Here is a 17,431-nt window from a genome sequence, read left to right as displayed (position 1 = left end):
GATGACCCTTGTCAATTTGATCAATATCTGCCAGGAAGAAGTGGACGGAAAACAGCGAGAGGTAAACAGTTTGTACAAATAACCAGAAGAGAAATATATTTTTTTTCCTAAAGATTAAACACTGCGAAGTATGTATCTATACGTAATGCACATTCAAAAGTATACTACAACATGTACAACATATAAAAATATTTTTTTTAATTTCAAACGAACGAATAATTATGCAACCCTAAGGAGTTTTTCAAATATGTTATCAACCAAACAAAGGATTTTTTTTTCTTCAATTCAGACTAATTATGAGAGTTTCTTGGGGCAGCTTTCAATATATACAGCATGATCTCTTTGATTGAAAAATAACACCATGTCAAGGGAAAAACAATAAATTCGCCAGTATTATAGAAGACATTTGTAGGAGTTTTTTCACTGTACATATGAACAACCTCATCTAAAACTACTCTTTTCAAAATAAAGACAAAAAGAATTTCCGTCTGATTCTTGATCAACAGCCAACTTATACAGTTAGTAGGAATACAGGGAGATGTATGAATGTATCATTAACACAGAAGTCCAACAACTCTATCAATAGAAAGACATGTAATACGTCAACATTCTCTCTGCTACAGAAAATTGACAGCTGTCAATGCCTTATAACATCAGAAGTTGTTGTTAGATCGCCATTGAGACAACTGTGTAATAGAAACCATCATCTAGCCTTTTATAGCCGACTATCCATTATTGGTTTTGTTTATTATTGAAGACTGTATGGTTGCCTTTAATTTGTTACTTCCAAATTATTTGGACATAGTTGTCTCATTGGCATTCATACTGTACCACATCGACCTTTTTGTACATGTATACCATTATTTGAAAGTTTATGTATAAATATAAGTTTCTTTAAAATGAGAAAGCATAAGTATCATAACATTTTAAAATTTGTATGCACAGTCCAATTTTGCACATTTAAAAGAAGTTTAGCCGTTAACGATAGATTGATCTTAACATCATCTGAACAGTATGAAGTGAAGATTAATAACAAAAACTGATCAAGCCTGAATATAGACTGAATAGATCTTAACTGACTACAAGCGATATGTCTGTTTATTAATGAATTTATTGTAGTGTATACGTTTGTACACAACTTTCAGTTCAACATTTAACTGGCTGAAAGTGTACATTTACATAATGTTGCAAACCCCAGCCATATTAGTTATTTTTAGTGACCTTTGACATATCTTTGTCAAAGATCACTAAAAGAATGTGACGATAAGAATGAAGGAAATCTATATAAGGAAGACTATGGCATTCATGTCATTAAACGTTTTGTTCCCTTCGAGTATTGTTTGCACATTTAATTGCTTCTTTTTCTAATTGTCATTTTATGTTGTCATGTTGTTGTATCTTGATACTCAACTAATGGGTTTTACATTGGAAGTGACAGTTGAAGCTGAAAAATTACAATTTCAATGAACACATGTATTATTTGTTATTATTATTGCCAAATTGTTTTATTTCGAGCTGAGAAATACAAACAAAAATGCAATTTTCCCTAAAGAATGAAAATACCTATCTTTCATAATTATTTTAAATGTCCTTGTTTACAGATTACCTGCGGTTCTGGATAAATACAATTGTGACATACTGCAAGGGCAGCAAGCATGGATTTCCCAAGATTATGATCGTTTTTACTCATAAAGACAAGATTAAACATGTAAGTATACACAACTTTAGTTTATGCAATGAAAGTGAATGCGGTTTTTATCTCACTGATTTGATTCATTTTCCTTGTTGGGTTAATCATATATAGCGTCATTGTCTTTTAATTTAATTTACTGATAGGTAGATATGTGTTTATTATGTGAATAAAGGTGATGCTGCTCTTTTATTGATATTTAAATATATGCACGTTTTATACCTTTTACTGACAGAAACGTAAGAATTTAAGATACAAATGATTGATTTTAAATTCCTAATGTTACGTTTAGTTTTAATTTCAAACGGAAATGATTTGATACAATGTATCATTCTTTAAGAGTGAAGTTGAAACAACGAGAAGACAACTATTCGAAGATGTAAAGAGCATGTTTCAGGGATCCCCTCTGATGTCACATTTGGTTATTGAAGACAGAATCTTCGTAAATGCTAAAAACAAAAATGACCCAGAAATGGCAAAGATCAAAACAAGTATTATACGAGAGTCCAAGCTCCAACCAACATGGGGGCAGAACTTACCAAAATGCTTTATCCCTCTAGAATTAGAATTCGAAAATCTTATCCGAAATGATATAAATGTAATAACATTTGACGATTTGAGAAAGATTAACACTCAGCATCCTATAAGACCATTGACAGATGCTGAACTCAAGGTTTTCCTGAAATTCCAGCATGCTATTGGCAAAATTCTATACTTTGATGAACCTGGGTTGGATCAACATGTTACACTTTTGCCAACGTATCTCATTGATGCTTTTAAATCAATAATCACCGATAAAAGTTTCTGTAAAGGCGAAAAATTAAAAGAGGATTTGTGGAATCTGATGAGCCAGAAAGGAGTCATCTCCAAATTTGCAATAGAAGAACTTTGGAGAAAAAGGAAATATCGCATGTTTGAAAAACGCAAGGACTACTTATTAGCAGTGATGACTCACCTTGATATACTAGTCGAACCAAAGAGATATGATCCTAATCACAATCGAATACCGGCTGACTTTTACTATGTAGCAAGCATGGTCCAGGCTAAAGATGATACTGGGTACCTTCAGTCTCCATCCTTCAGTGAAAGAAACATTGCAATATCATTCAATTCAAATGCTGCAATAATACCTCCGGCTTTATCATTCAGGTTTATCACTTACTGCCTCAGTATTTTTGATGTGAAGAAATACGGCGAGACAAACGATGACATGCTTTTCCATAGATCTGCAGTATTTACGATTGATCCGTCATTAGATATCCATATTCTATGCGAGGATGAAAGGATTTTTGTCCGTCTTGTTCATGCTAGAAAGAAAATTCTTATAATGAAAGACCTGGTTTCAAGTATCTGTGAATGTTTGAAATCTGCCATTCAGAACATCAGCCATCTTTATATTCAAACCAGCAGTGAGAAGTGTGATGTTACCGCAAGGTCTTTTCAACTGAACATTTGCTGCAGTGCTGTTGAAGATCCATGTGTGCTATCCATTGAGGAATTAAACAACATCGATGAGAGTTGGATATGTCCAAAACATGAAATAGAACACGAACAGTTTGTGCTGTCTCGTTGGATAACAGAAAAGGTAATTAAATATTTCTATTAACTACTCTTAGTGCATTCTATATCTGTTACATAAATGATGAATAAGGAAAATCTAACCTATTTATTTTGTACTAAAGCCAAGTGATTTGTTTAAGGCGTTCTTGATACACATAATACATGTTATACTGAAGATTAAGCTACACGTAATGAATTTAATCCTGACGATTTATCTCATATACTACATGTCATGCTGAAGATTCAGTTACAAATAACAAATGTTATACTGAAATTAAGCTACATATATTACATGTAATGCTGCAGATAGTTATTTGTTTCATAACATTATGACGAATCGACTATTTATCTATTTTAAGCTAACATTCCATTTGTAATTGAAAATTATGCTTTAAGGAATTTGAATACAAATAAGCTTACTACTTCAATGTAGTACAGAACTTAAAATGGGGATATTTTATTACTTTAAATATTGTTTCTTATTTGGAAATAAAAGGTCTTAAATTATAGATGATCAAGTACAGTCATGTGTTTCGAAAGCTGGATGTACAGTAAAATTTGGTAGGAGATCTGGTTGATCATAATGCAGCAAGAGACAATATATAGAAATAAGGCATCTGATAAACTCTTTTTGAAATGAATATTTTATCTGTACTATAAAGTGATAAATACATATACATTTTCATTTAAATTATGTTGTATTTCATCAAACTATTTTACTAAAGTTATCGAATTGTATCGAAACATAATCGATGATTATATCATATGTTTGGCTGTAATCGGTTGAATTAAGATTATATTTAATCAAACATGTCTTTGATTACAGATTACTGTCAATCACTGGAAAAAAAATACTCAATTACTATCCGTTACGATTACAGATTATGATTACTTCATCCCTGGTTTTTAAAACTGTTCCTACAACTGTTGGTTGGAAACGTACGCATTATTTATTCAATCTTTTAAAATGCACAGATTTTATGAACAGAAAGCCCAATATCTCGAAAATATTTGCAAACAGTTTTAATCATATATGGTCTAAATGAACGTGTCGCCTTTTTCAAGATTTGTTTTTACTTTTCATCGTCAATTTATTAACTTGCACAATCTCAATGATTTCTCCTTGTTTTTTAGGAGTCAGAAATACAGTGTGAATTAAACTGTCCAGGTAGGTAACTATTCATCCATAGTTTTAAGTGCAGGCATACTATCCTACCTATTTTTACAGCTGGTATTGCAAACATCCAGCTTTTATTCATCACCGACAATATAACAGTTTTCTTATGCATTTTTCTAGAAATAATTTTACGTAAACTTGCTCATGCATAAATCATGTTTGCAAAGGAGAAGGTTCGATCATGCAAATGTTGTCCTTTTGAAATCAACAAAATCAAAATAACATTCTCCATGTTCATAAAAGTAGAAAACTGACGAAATAGCCTCATCTTACCATTAAATTAATCTCTACCTGAATAAATTGTTCATATTTAGAATGTATTAGTTGTGATCTTTCTATTCCTATGTAGCAACGTTCCAGCAGGTCTGCATACGGAGTTTATATCTCCCAATTGATACAATATTCCAGGGCTTGTATTACTTATCAAAATGTATGAGTTTGAATGTCCCTTTGGTATCTTTCGCCTCACTTTTATATAGATACTCATGTGTATGAACTACTTTTGTGGGTGAAGCATTGGTTCATATCGTTTTTGTTAAAAAAAAACAAACATGTGTTAAATGACCATTTTTATCAAATAAGTTAATTTCAACATAGTAAGAACACAAATATCCTTTTTGACCCGATTAAATCAACTTAATCAGTTATCATCAGTTCGATAGTTTTCAATAAATGTACTATTGATTGCTCTTTTCCCACCTCTTTTATTTAATACACATACACATACACATACACATACACACACACACACACACACACACACACACATGCACGCATAAACAAGAGAAAACAGCACAAAAAAGAAAAAAGAAAACCAAAGATTCAAAATTATATTTTTATTTTGTATTAGATCCTTATATATCAGGTTGATGGTTTGATCTGTAATTTTACCGATTACCGATTGAGACATTCTGACTGAGCTTGTAAACGCAACCGTTCTGGCTCCTTTTGGAGTTAATGCGATTTCCTTCTGAATAAGGTACGCTCTGATTTATTTTCGCCAAGCATACTGCACCAAGCTTTTAACCGTACAGCTACCAACTTACCAGTACAAGTCAGCGTTATTTATAATACAGTTTATTATAAATGGTCATTGTACTGGGGTGTATAGTTCTTTTAAATAGGTTTGTTGACACCGAATGAAAAGCCCTATAAAAATGAAATACTCTTAGATAGGTCTGGTTGTTCAACAATAATGATAGATATCAATTGCAAAGAAAACAGTCCTTTAACTAAAGGTTACACTTGTTAGGTACAAAAGTAAAACGAAAATATCGAACTCTAAGGCCTAAGTCCATAAAAAATGACAAAATAGAAAGTTATCAATCAAAGAAACGAATGTAAAACAACTGCTTTATTCCTGATTTGGTACAGGCATTTTCCGAAGAGAAAAATTGTTCTGTGAAACCTAGTGTTATAACAAGCCAAACATTTCATTTGCATGCATTTATAGTTCCCTTGTATTGACAAACTATTAGTAAAGTAGTTTACCATTTTAATTGTGTTCACAGCAAAATGAAACTTAGTACACTTGTGCATACGGTAGTGAACTTTAGTCCTGGAAAACATGATTTATTTGTAAGTTGTAATTTGCGTTAAGCTAGATTTCAGTAAATTCGAGTACTCTTATATCGGTGATTTGTGTCTCTTGTTTTTAGGCGGCATTGAAATAAAGCACGCAACTTATCAGTTTTATGTGTTATATCTTAATTATAGATATAATTGTTCTCTGTATTCTGCCATATAAGTAACTCAATTAATGCAGAAAGGTGGAATACTAAATACTGTATGTACTGTCTTAACCTTTTAAACATCAAAGGTAGGCTTTTTACCCTTTCTTAAGAACATGTTCTGACGAGTTAGAATTTAAAAACTCCGACACAATCATAGAACACTATAATTGCGCCTTATTCATGTTACTATTATGCTATATTTTTACAGTTAAACATGAAGCGTTCTTAAGCGAAATTCCGACAGCCCTTCATTTGTGTCGGCTTTCCTCATTGTACAATTTAGATGAGATTCGGGAATTGGTTACCTATCTTGGACTTCCATACGTTAACTGGAGCGATCTCTATCAATTTGAAAGTGAACCAGAAGTACTGAAATTCAAAGTACTGCGTCGATGTCACGAGAAATCAACTCTGACATTCAGAAAAATTAAGGAAGCTGTAGAGGGAGGACACATACAAACTCCTCATACCCTTTGCAAGGTAACAGTTTTGTATCTTACCATTTGCCTTTATTATTTTTTCAGGACTATGATGATTTTGTGTTGTTCAGTAAGTGCATTCTTAAAAGTTATAAAGATCTAGTTTACATTTTTGAATCACAATCATTACAATTCTGCAGTATTACCATCATCGTTCATTATTACAAGCTTTACAATACTATTCCCATGCTTATTTGAAAGATCGACCCCAATATCTCATTAAACAGAGCTTTTTCTATAAACAATGGAAATGTAGAAACAAATTCCTTGTTTAAGGTCATGACAAATCCTACTCTGTGAAGAACAATGCTAGACATTTTGATTGACAACATATTTGTAGTGATTGATAGAATTATATTTCAGCAGACAGTCGGTAATCCAATGGGTATTTATTGTATTATAATACTGACCGACTAGTTTTTGTATTCATACGAAGCCGAGTTCAACCAGAAATTTTGTTAACGACAATATTATTTTTTTACAAAGTTCTTTAATTTCACATTTTGATTGATTGATGATTTTCTGTCACTCAATGACTCACATCTGAAGGAGTGTTTACATTTCATATAACCCAGTGAATTTGAAATCAGGTATACAACAGTAGGAAGAGTGTCTGCTTTATATTTGATATTTTTCAAGATACTGACACAGAATTTTGAAAAATGTAAGGATTTCAACTTTTCAGGTGTCAACTGCAAATTTGTCAACGGTTACATCACCTTTGTTCTATCGTTCATATATCTCAGTTAATACGTTACGTTATTGAATGTTTTTGTTGGCTGTCGTGTCAGCTGTCCTCACTCCCTCCGGCAAAGATGTCATTAAAGGGATTTTACTATTATTTTAGGTATATTTTGTCTACTCGTTCTTCAACTGTTCGGTTCTTATACATATTTGTTTTTTTAAGCATTTGACTTTCTGATTAATATCAATTCAGAAAAGTGCCTCGCACGCATGACATTTATAAAGTTTCCTTTTCATTTTTTCGCAAAATACGGACGCATTTACAGGAGTGTGATTCTTACACAAAAACTGCTCCCTCAGAGTTACTAGTACGGGAAAGAATGACCACAATCGACACTACGCAAGTTATACGGCCAACCGCGATGATTTGTTGGCGTCTTAACTCACTCGCAACATATTTTCGGGGTTATAGATCTTTAGATACCAATATAGTTGAGTGATTTGTAATTTACCGATTGTGACATTTTTAATAATTCTTTATTTGCATATTATGTTATGGGTGCATAGCTCGAGACGCTTACCCTGTCGACGCGTCCGGCTCTGCGGTCATTTATCTTTCGAGCACGATCACCATACTCAGACTCAGAAATCAACCAATCAAAATACTGGATTTAGTGTTTCGAGCACAATCTTTGTACTCCGAGTACTGAGTAAAGATTTATGAACGAGTGCCCCAGTCTCGCTCATTTTGAGAAATCGTGGTAATTTACTGTTGCCTTAAAAATGGACAAATTCCTTTATAATGTATGTAAGCTCTGAATTGGGCACAGTGGTGTAAAGCGTAAAAAACCCATACATGCTAATTCTATTGCAAGATACATGGTATTTAGATTGTATGTATTCTTACTGACCTTTGGATTTTTGAGTATCCATATCTGACTTATATAGAGACTTTCATAGTAACACTTATACTAATAGCATTGATTTGTATCGTTTTGAAAGAGATTTCATACACTTCTTGACAATCTAATTTTCAATACAGATCTGGTGTCCAAACCCTTTTTTTTATTAGATGACAGACGAACATGTTTTCAGTACGTTTGCCGTTTATCTGATTCTCTTGGTTTATGTGTTTTTTATCTTGATTTGTATTTTTAACAGATTTATAAAATTTGAACGTCAGTACATTACTTTTGCCTCATATTTATCGACTGGTTATTGTGTTTAAAATGTTATTTGATACACTAACAACATGGACAATGTTTCTTATAGGTAATGAAAGGAGCATCTGTAGACTTTGGTAAGTAAACCTTCTGAACTGTTTTTGATTGTATGTCGCATGTATGTAAAAGCTACTATTTGAACTAAGCTAAGTAAGAGGACTGCTTCCAATTGTTTGTTCATGTACACGAGTGCGTCTTGTACATGAATTATGATCTTTACCGATCTTAACGTAAAAAATTATAAAAACAGTTAAGTTATTATTCATACATTTACATGTTGTAAATTTAGTTATACGCAGACACTTTGCTTGCAGTAAATCCAGTACTGTTCAGTAACATTTCAAACAATTCAGTATTGTTTTGATTCGTTCACTAAGATAACTACTATTATCGTTATTTTACGAAATTGTCCTTTGATCTTAGTGACCGTTAATTTCCTTTCTCAGCACAGTAGAGTGGTATGCAAAATAATCGCTAGAAACTTAGGGCGCATGTGCCGTTGTCAATTTAAACATCAACGTCGTCATAGGCAAAATAGCGATCAACAGATTATCATTGGTCATCTCAACTCGATTGCTTTTCTCACTTTCGCCGCTCAAGCAAGAGAATCAATATCGTTGAGATAACCAACGATAATCTGTAACTAAAGAATGTTGTCGAAATACTGACTCCAGGAACATTTACTGAACTGTATGGAACTGATTGCAGTGGAAAGTCTGAAAATTGACTGAAAGACTGAACAAGATATGATAATTAACTATTCGGACTTTTAAACTAGCCGTATAAGTTAAACTTGGTTTACTAATGAAGATTGTTATCGATTTAACTTGATGAAGGACTTTAAGCAAAATGTTCGTACAGCAAAGATTCTTCCATCTGTAAATAATTGATTATATATTATTTTCACATTGCAAATAAATACATTTGTGTATGTTTATCCTACATATTTAGGAAATATGTTATGACCATGTGGTGTCCAGTTAAACGTTTGCTTTTGAATAAGATAAGTTGAATCACCAATATAAATGGGTACAAAAAGCGCAAACTGAAATTGATGCTATCAATTTTTTTATGAAGACACTAAAACTGGTTTCTTCATTGAAACAGCCACTCTTTGGATCATAGGTTTTCCAAAAAAAAACTGAATGTGTAAATAAATCGTTTAAATTTGAGACTACCAAAAGATGAATCGAACGTATAACACATGTAATTCTAGAGTATCTCAAACATTATCGTGGTTTGGGTATTAATCCAAGAAAGTCCGTTTAAAACAAGTTGTGTATTTGATTAGACATTAATTCCTTGCTTCCCCTTACCACATCTATGTTTACACTGTCATGTGCTTATCGACAAATTGTAATTCCTGAAAATCCAGCAACACCACAATACATATGTATCAGTACATAATTAAATTTCTGCTTGAAAAACCTGGTATTGTAAATGGAAAAAAAACATCATTTCGTAAATATGCTTCACAAATATTCAGCTGATATGCGAAGGCAAATAAAAACAATTAACGCATGAATGATATTTAATCATATTATTTTTCCAAAGAACAAAAATTAACAAGACACATTGCGAAAGTAAGCAATTAATACATCACCACATATTTAGAAGATACGTATGAATATAAGTTGTCGGCCCAACCTATATCATAAGGAGATTGCTTATGTACTTATACAAAATATGTAAAAGCTCTCAAAATTAGATTTTTGAATCGAATTGCAATGTAACATTCTCATATTAACAATTTTAGCTACTATTAATAATATCCATGCATTTGTGTACATGTTACAGTCCGTGTAACGTAAAAGTTAACAATACGAACGATGCCCGAATCATGTACGGACGATGCCCGAATGATGTACGTACGCTTCCCGAACGGTGTACGAATGCAAACGAAACGCTGACCGAACGTTGTACGGACGCTGAACGAATGATGTACGAACGAAACCATATACCATAAACCATACCATAAACGATAACATAAGCGCCCTTTTATCGTACATCGTATGGTTTTGCGTACATCGTTTCATTAAGCGTATACCGTATCGTTTAGCGTATTAGCGTACATCGTTTCGTTTAGCGTATATCGTATCGTTTAGCGTACATCGTTTCTTGGCGTGCATAGTTTTGTTAAGCGTATATGTTTTTTTTTAAATATAAAACATGAATGGTGTTCTGTTATATCTTTTTATATAGGTGATAATAGGCGTAAAATTTAGATTGGATGCATGTTTCAGTTTTTAATTAATAATTTGATAAATTATAATTTGATCTGACTCGATGTTGATCCAAAATTATTTACATAAAAAGTTTGAAAAATAAACACTGAAATAAATTTAAACAAATTAAAAGATACGATTATGAATTTAGTTAGCCGTAGAAATGCGTACTTGGTGAATGTGCGAGTAAACTGCAGTCTGCAGGGTATTCAGTCAACAATTTTTGAAAATAGTCTAGGGTATTAACATTTATTTTTTTCCCTAAATGAACAATTGATTTAAGATGGAATTCGGAATTAATCTAATGTTCTTACAAAAGTATATTCGGGGTCTTAAGGTTGACCTTTTGTCCAAAAGGTTTGTTAAATATTTTTATGTATTCTCTTTTATCGCATGTATTTTAAAATCGACTGAATAGCAGTTGTATCCATATATCGTAAATAAACCATTTTTTTTAAATTATAGTTTGTTTTTATTCATCTATCAAATCAGTCGAAAAAAACAAACATTCGAGAAATTTCAAATAAAAACAATTACTCGTTATGTGCCTCATCAACCCTAAACATAAATCCCTACCAATGTACATACGATTGTGTATTATTTTAACTATAAATGCACTTGACTTTAAACTATCATCAACAATTGTCCGGCAAAAAAACTAGACCCTCTATTCTTTAATTTTTTTTATACCATTTTCCTCTGTCTTTATTTTTCCCGTTATACACTATTCTAATTTTATATTTTTTTTCTTTATTTTCCTGTATCTATACCTCCTTTATTCGGAGCAACCCCACCCTAAATATACATATGATACACACGGTCTATAGGTCATCGCTTGTGCCGTGATACACATGTTTGCATAACAAAGGATGTCCTTGTTCATATTTATAACATTTTAAATGTCCTCCTAATAATACATATAATAGTTGCCACTGGACATTAAACAGCTCTAAATTCATCCGTCATATTCTTAGTTTTGTTATAATGTGTAAATCACACAACATGATGAACAAATAATTATTGCAGATTTTCGCTGCCGAAATAATGGGAAATAATTGTAAACAAAACCACTCAATCACATACCTACGCCATAAAGTCTAGCCTTTTCACATGTAAATTATTTTCAAAAATCTATTTCAAAATAATTTTAAACAATTTTAAATCAAACGGTCATTTTTCTTATTTGCCAAAAAAAAAAAAACAACACCAAACAGTTATTTTCATTTCTTATTTTAAACAGATCGATTGTTTTCATCTATAAAATCTATCACCATGTTTGCCAATAAGAAAGCTACATAGAACAGAAAACAACAATGTCTTAGAAATACTTCCACGCCCTATTTTCCAATTTCTGTTGTAATGTGGTTTAATGCAAAAAAGGTAACTCCTGAATACTGATTTGTACCCATCAAGCATTTGGGGTTAATAACAAATCTATGGTAGTCTCTTTTTCTTTACTCGCAAAGTATTCGACTAAATCATGTTTTATTTATGAAAATTGCTCATTGCTGACGAATGTTAAATATTGATCCCTAGATTTTCAATTGTTTACTGGTTAGGTTACTGTCTGATCTCGCAAACCTGACATTTTATGGTCATTATTTGTTGCATCCAATTGCACCAATTTATTAAAAAGATATTAACGCGACACCGTACGAGAGTCGTTACTTTACATAAACTACTAGTACTTTTTTTTCTATAACGAATACGAAACCACTTCTCGCAATTCGCTTTGGGGTAATTGTGCTTCTCTTTTGACAAAAAATCTAAATTTCATAAATTGTTGTTGAGATTGTTTCATAAAATATCTATTGAACATTTTTACTGATATTGAACTGAAATATTTTACGTTTTAATTTACCGTCATGACTTTGATAACCATTTCAATGCAAAATATATGTGAACAGAACGTGTATATTATTTTGTAAAGTCATTGTTTATTTCTCGATTTGAGGAGAATTCGTTCGAACTTTACCTTGCAGCAATTTATCCTCAGGCGTACACAGGTGTGAATTCAAGCGTACACAGGCGTGTATGTTGTCATTTTGAATGGATTAACAGAAAGAGTATAGCGTGTTTAATACACCAAGATAAAATATCCGATGACAATAGAGAAACAATAATTAAATTGTTTAAATTAATTGAAAATAAACATTCAATCTTTGTCAATTCCGGAATTGTATACAATATTACAGTGGAACAATTTTCGATTACGTTCTATGCAATTTGCATAAAATTAAAATATGAAGTTAAAAGAATAGTACTTTTAATCTTAAAAATTAAATGTTTCATTTCCCAATTAATAATAATTGCACATCTGTTTAATTTACTTTACCGGAATTCTTTAACTTTTATTTAGATCTGGCGATGTTAAAATGCTAACAATCGTAACAATCCAATTGCACCAATTTATTAAAAAGATATTAACGCGACACCGTACGAGAGTCGTTACTTTACATAAACTACTAGTATTTTTTTCTATAACGAATACGAAACCACTTCTCGCAATTCGCTTTGGGGTAATTGTGCTTCTCTTTTGACAAAAAATCTAAATTTCATAAATTGTTGTTGAGATTGTTTCATAAAATATCTATTGAACATTTTTACTGATATTGAACTGAAATATTTTACGTTTTTATTTACCGTCATAACTTTGATAACCATTTCAATGCAAAATATATGTGAACAGAACGTGTATATTATTTTGTAAAGTCATTGTTTATTTCTCGATTTGAGGAGAATTCGTTTGAACTTTACCTTGCAGCAATTTATCCTCAGGCGTACACAGGTGTAAATTCAAGCGTACACAAGCGTGTATGTTGTCATTTTGAATGGATTAACAGAAAGAGTATAGCGTGTTTAATACACCAAGATAAAATATCCGATGACAATAGAGAAACAATAATTAAATTGTTTAAATTAATTGAAAATAAACATTCAATCTTTGTCAATTCCGGAATTGTATACAATATTACAGTGGAACAATTTTCGATTACGTTCTATGCAATTTGCATAAAATTAAAATGTGAAGTTAAAAGAATAGTACTTTTAATCTTAAAAATTAAATGTTTCATTTCCCAATTAATAATAATTGCACATCTGTGTAATTTACTTTACCGGAATTCTTTAACTTGTATTTAAATCTGGCGATGTTAAAATGCTAACAATACAGTACAACATGCGTGATTTTTTAAATTTTCTTTTTAACATTTCATTCTTTCATAATCATATTAAGCTGCCAATCACTTAAACGAATTATTTGTAAAAAATATCGTTTATTTCATTAATGTATATACGTACATTATAAATCTAAGCTAATACATTATTTTGCTTGAGGATTTTTTTTAACAAGTTTTTTTTATATTCTATGATAATTTTGTGCAATGCTGAACAGGATAGCCGTCATTAATCCAAATTAGTTATACAGTAGTTGTAATAAAAGGCATATCGTAGTAATGTATAACTGATATTGACGATTTTAGAACAGTTCGTCCCAACCTAGTTGTTCTTGAAACAATCTTTACTAGTAGACTTGTAAGTTTCCTGACGTATTAGCGCCATTGAGGATGAGCGCCAAAGGTTCTTTCTAACAGACAAAGCAGACTTGTAGCGTTTCGTTAGTTTGTTTTTGGGGCAGTAGAACCCAACCAATGGTACAGATAAACAGAATCACCATACAAGCTTATGTTGTCAACACTACCAGAAAAGGGTTCCCATCGTCGGGTGGGGTATATGAAGGCCAAGAATGTACAAGTGACATGTCTGACTCTGAACAGCTAGTAAACCGACTTAACAATGATCTATAGACATCGACCGCTTGTTCTTGATATTTGAAACTGCATGCATATATATACGTTTATGAGAGTGATTATCTATCTTGTGTCTGACGAAAACTAAATGCCTGCATGGTTATATCTTGCCATTTCGTAATGGTTCAAAATCGTAATTCAAAAATTGTGTTTGTGAGATGTAGATTCACTTTAATAACGAATTTCGTCTATATATTTCACAAGTGTATACCACGGAGAAGCTCTAAAGGTATATTACTCCCATTTTGTTTGGGTGTGAACGATCGATGTTTACAGCAATATTTAATGAATAAGATGATGATGGTAGAAAGAAATATGAGTGTCATGTGGCAAATATTACATGAATGTCGGATCATGAGTTATCTATCTGTATGAAAAGATTTCCAATACAACCATATTGAGTAGGAATTTTTACATGCTATACTCGATTCGTACTAGTATTACAGGCTTCTCAGGTCGTTTGAATCAGACTGACACATCTTTTACTTTAAGATGTATGAAAGGTTCTATATATATATTAAATGTAACAATAATCAAACGCCTACAGGCAATAACTAAACGGGTATGAAGTTTTTATGCAGATTTATTCTTATTTACATAATCATTAACAAACTAAATAAATTGAACAAAGAAACACAGTGACACTACGATATAACGAATGGGATACTTATTTATTTTTAACCATGCTATGCATCAAGTTATCGCACGTGAATACCAATTTGGAACACGAAGTGTGATTTTGTATAACTAAAAATGTCAAACGAGCAGTAACTTTGTCTAGCAAACATTTTTTTTTACTATGCCTCTCTATATCTCTTTTCCTTTACAATTACTATTACCCTTTTCGTCGATAATTCTCCATATAGTATATTGTTCTCTATTCGGTTATCTTTTTTCACGATGCCACTCTATCTCCGCTCCTTTACAATGACTATTTCCACTGTCGTTCTAATACTTATAAAGATAGGGACATTGGACATAGAAGGAGCTCTCTTATCTTCAATAAATAAATATTGATACTGACTATAAGTGCTGCATTACTTTACATCTGCATGTTTGCCATTTGTCAAAAGCTTGTATTTTTTAAAAGAAGGATCCAGAATCATGACAAAACAGTATTTATTTCACAAAAAATAAGGTCATGTTTATAAAATTTTAAAACTTATTATCAACAAAAGTAGTGGATAATATTATTATCAGAACATCATTCAGTAACAGGTGGAATTATAATTTCAAACACGCACAAGATAAACAACGTCGAACACAAATATATGTGGTTCAATAAATGTTACCTGTGCACGCCGGGTATCTCAATACAGAAGCCATGCATGAACCTGTATTATATAATTGTGTAATACGAATTTTTAGTCGACAGGATGTCACTGGAGTACACAAGGACGTGTATCTAATATAGTATACGTCCTTGGGATAACTAACTGAATGTGTCGCTCTGACACGACGTCTATCAATAATTCTGACATACCTATTATCAATTCGGGAGGAAGCCAAAATATATATATATATTTATATATAATAAGATAACGTAAATAAAATTTAAAAAGAAAAAAAAACTATACATTTGTTACCAAACATACCAGATAGGGTCACACATTTAACTGTAAAGTGTCTTTATAAGTGACTGTTCCGAATTGATCCCGTATCAATTTGATAAAGTTAAAAGATTGGTTAAAAAAACACTTTTAATAAAAAATTGAGGTCCAATTTTTCGACGTTTACATTTCTATAACCTGGGAATTTTATACTATATCAACATATTTTGTCTTAGCCGAGACTAAAACCTCTTCCTAACATTGCTCCTTGTCAATAGCCGTTCAATATCATAATTAAAAAAATGTTATTTATCGTATAACTTTATTAATTTGAAAAATTATCTTGTCTTAAAAAAATACGGAACTATTCTTTATATAAATCAATGCACTTTATATAAAAGAGGCATACTAAAGAATCTTTTGTAAATCAGTGATTGTTACAAGAATACTGCATTTTTCCTTCTTATAATTGGAACTTTTCTTCCTCATCAAATCTATTTTTTTTTAATCAACGAGATCTAGATATAAATAAATATAGATAACAGAATAAAGAGGTGATTGTTTGTTGCTTAACGTCCAGTGGCAAATATTACATGCATGCTAAGGACAATTATTATACAGATTAATTGGCAGAAGAATAAAGAAAACAGTGAAATGGTAAACAAATAAAAGATATAGAACTATAGAAACGATGATCTGACCCCCCCCCCACCCACCATTACCACCCACACTCGCATATATACACCTCTAAATAAATATTTAATTTGATCTCATGGTCCCCCCCACCCCCCACCCCCCAGACATCAAGGTTCTGGATCCACCCCTGATGGGGATGTACACGACTTCCCAAATTTAATCTAAAATTCAACTACGTTAAACAACACTTTTAATATTGAAACAATACGAGACATCAATATTTTTTATTTATCAAATTCGAATACTGGGAGCTATCTGAAGTCAGTTCATAGGACCTCAGTTTTAATATAGGCGTGGCAATCCATCACTTCTATCCAATCAACTGTCCTTAATAATAAAGATTGGCGTGCAATTGTGTCTGTATCAAGTCAGATAGATATAATCATATTTCTGGACGTACATATGTCGGGGTTTAGACTATTTCATTCGATAGTAGTAGATGGAAAAAAAAAAAAAGAATTTTCTGGTTATATCTATTCATAACTGAAAAAAGGGTGGCATTAAATCGTAGAGGCAGTCCCACTTTATGTGAAGAATAGAACATATTGAGCTTTCTGGATTTTCTTCTGTCCACTAGCAAATGTGGGCCTGTACCACTGAAAATA

General features: G+C 31.8%; 1 long non-coding RNA gene across 1 annotated transcript; it reads left to right on the top strand.

The window, feature by feature from the left end:
- Positions 1 to 4,382: 4,382 nt before the first annotated feature.
- Positions 4,383 to 8,623, top strand: LOC127711899 (uncharacterized). The gene is made up of 3 exons (XR_007986906.1): positions 4,383 to 4,418; positions 6,369 to 6,640; positions 8,596 to 8,623. It is a non-coding gene; the product is annotated as an uncharacterized LOC127711899 (long non-coding RNA).
- The last annotated feature ends 8,808 nt before the right edge of the window (positions 8,624 to 17,431 follow it).

This window comes from Mytilus californianus, unplaced genomic scaffold, assembly GCF_021869535.1.
Source record: "Mytilus californianus isolate M0D057914Y unplaced genomic scaffold, xbMytCali1.0.p SCAF_8, whole genome shotgun sequence".
In the NCBI taxonomy this organism is placed as follows: Eukaryota; Metazoa; Mollusca; class Bivalvia; order Mytilida; family Mytilidae; genus Mytilus; species Mytilus californianus.
The sequence above is the reverse complement of the archived record's forward strand: the minus strand, read 5'-3'. Positions and strand labels throughout refer to the sequence as shown.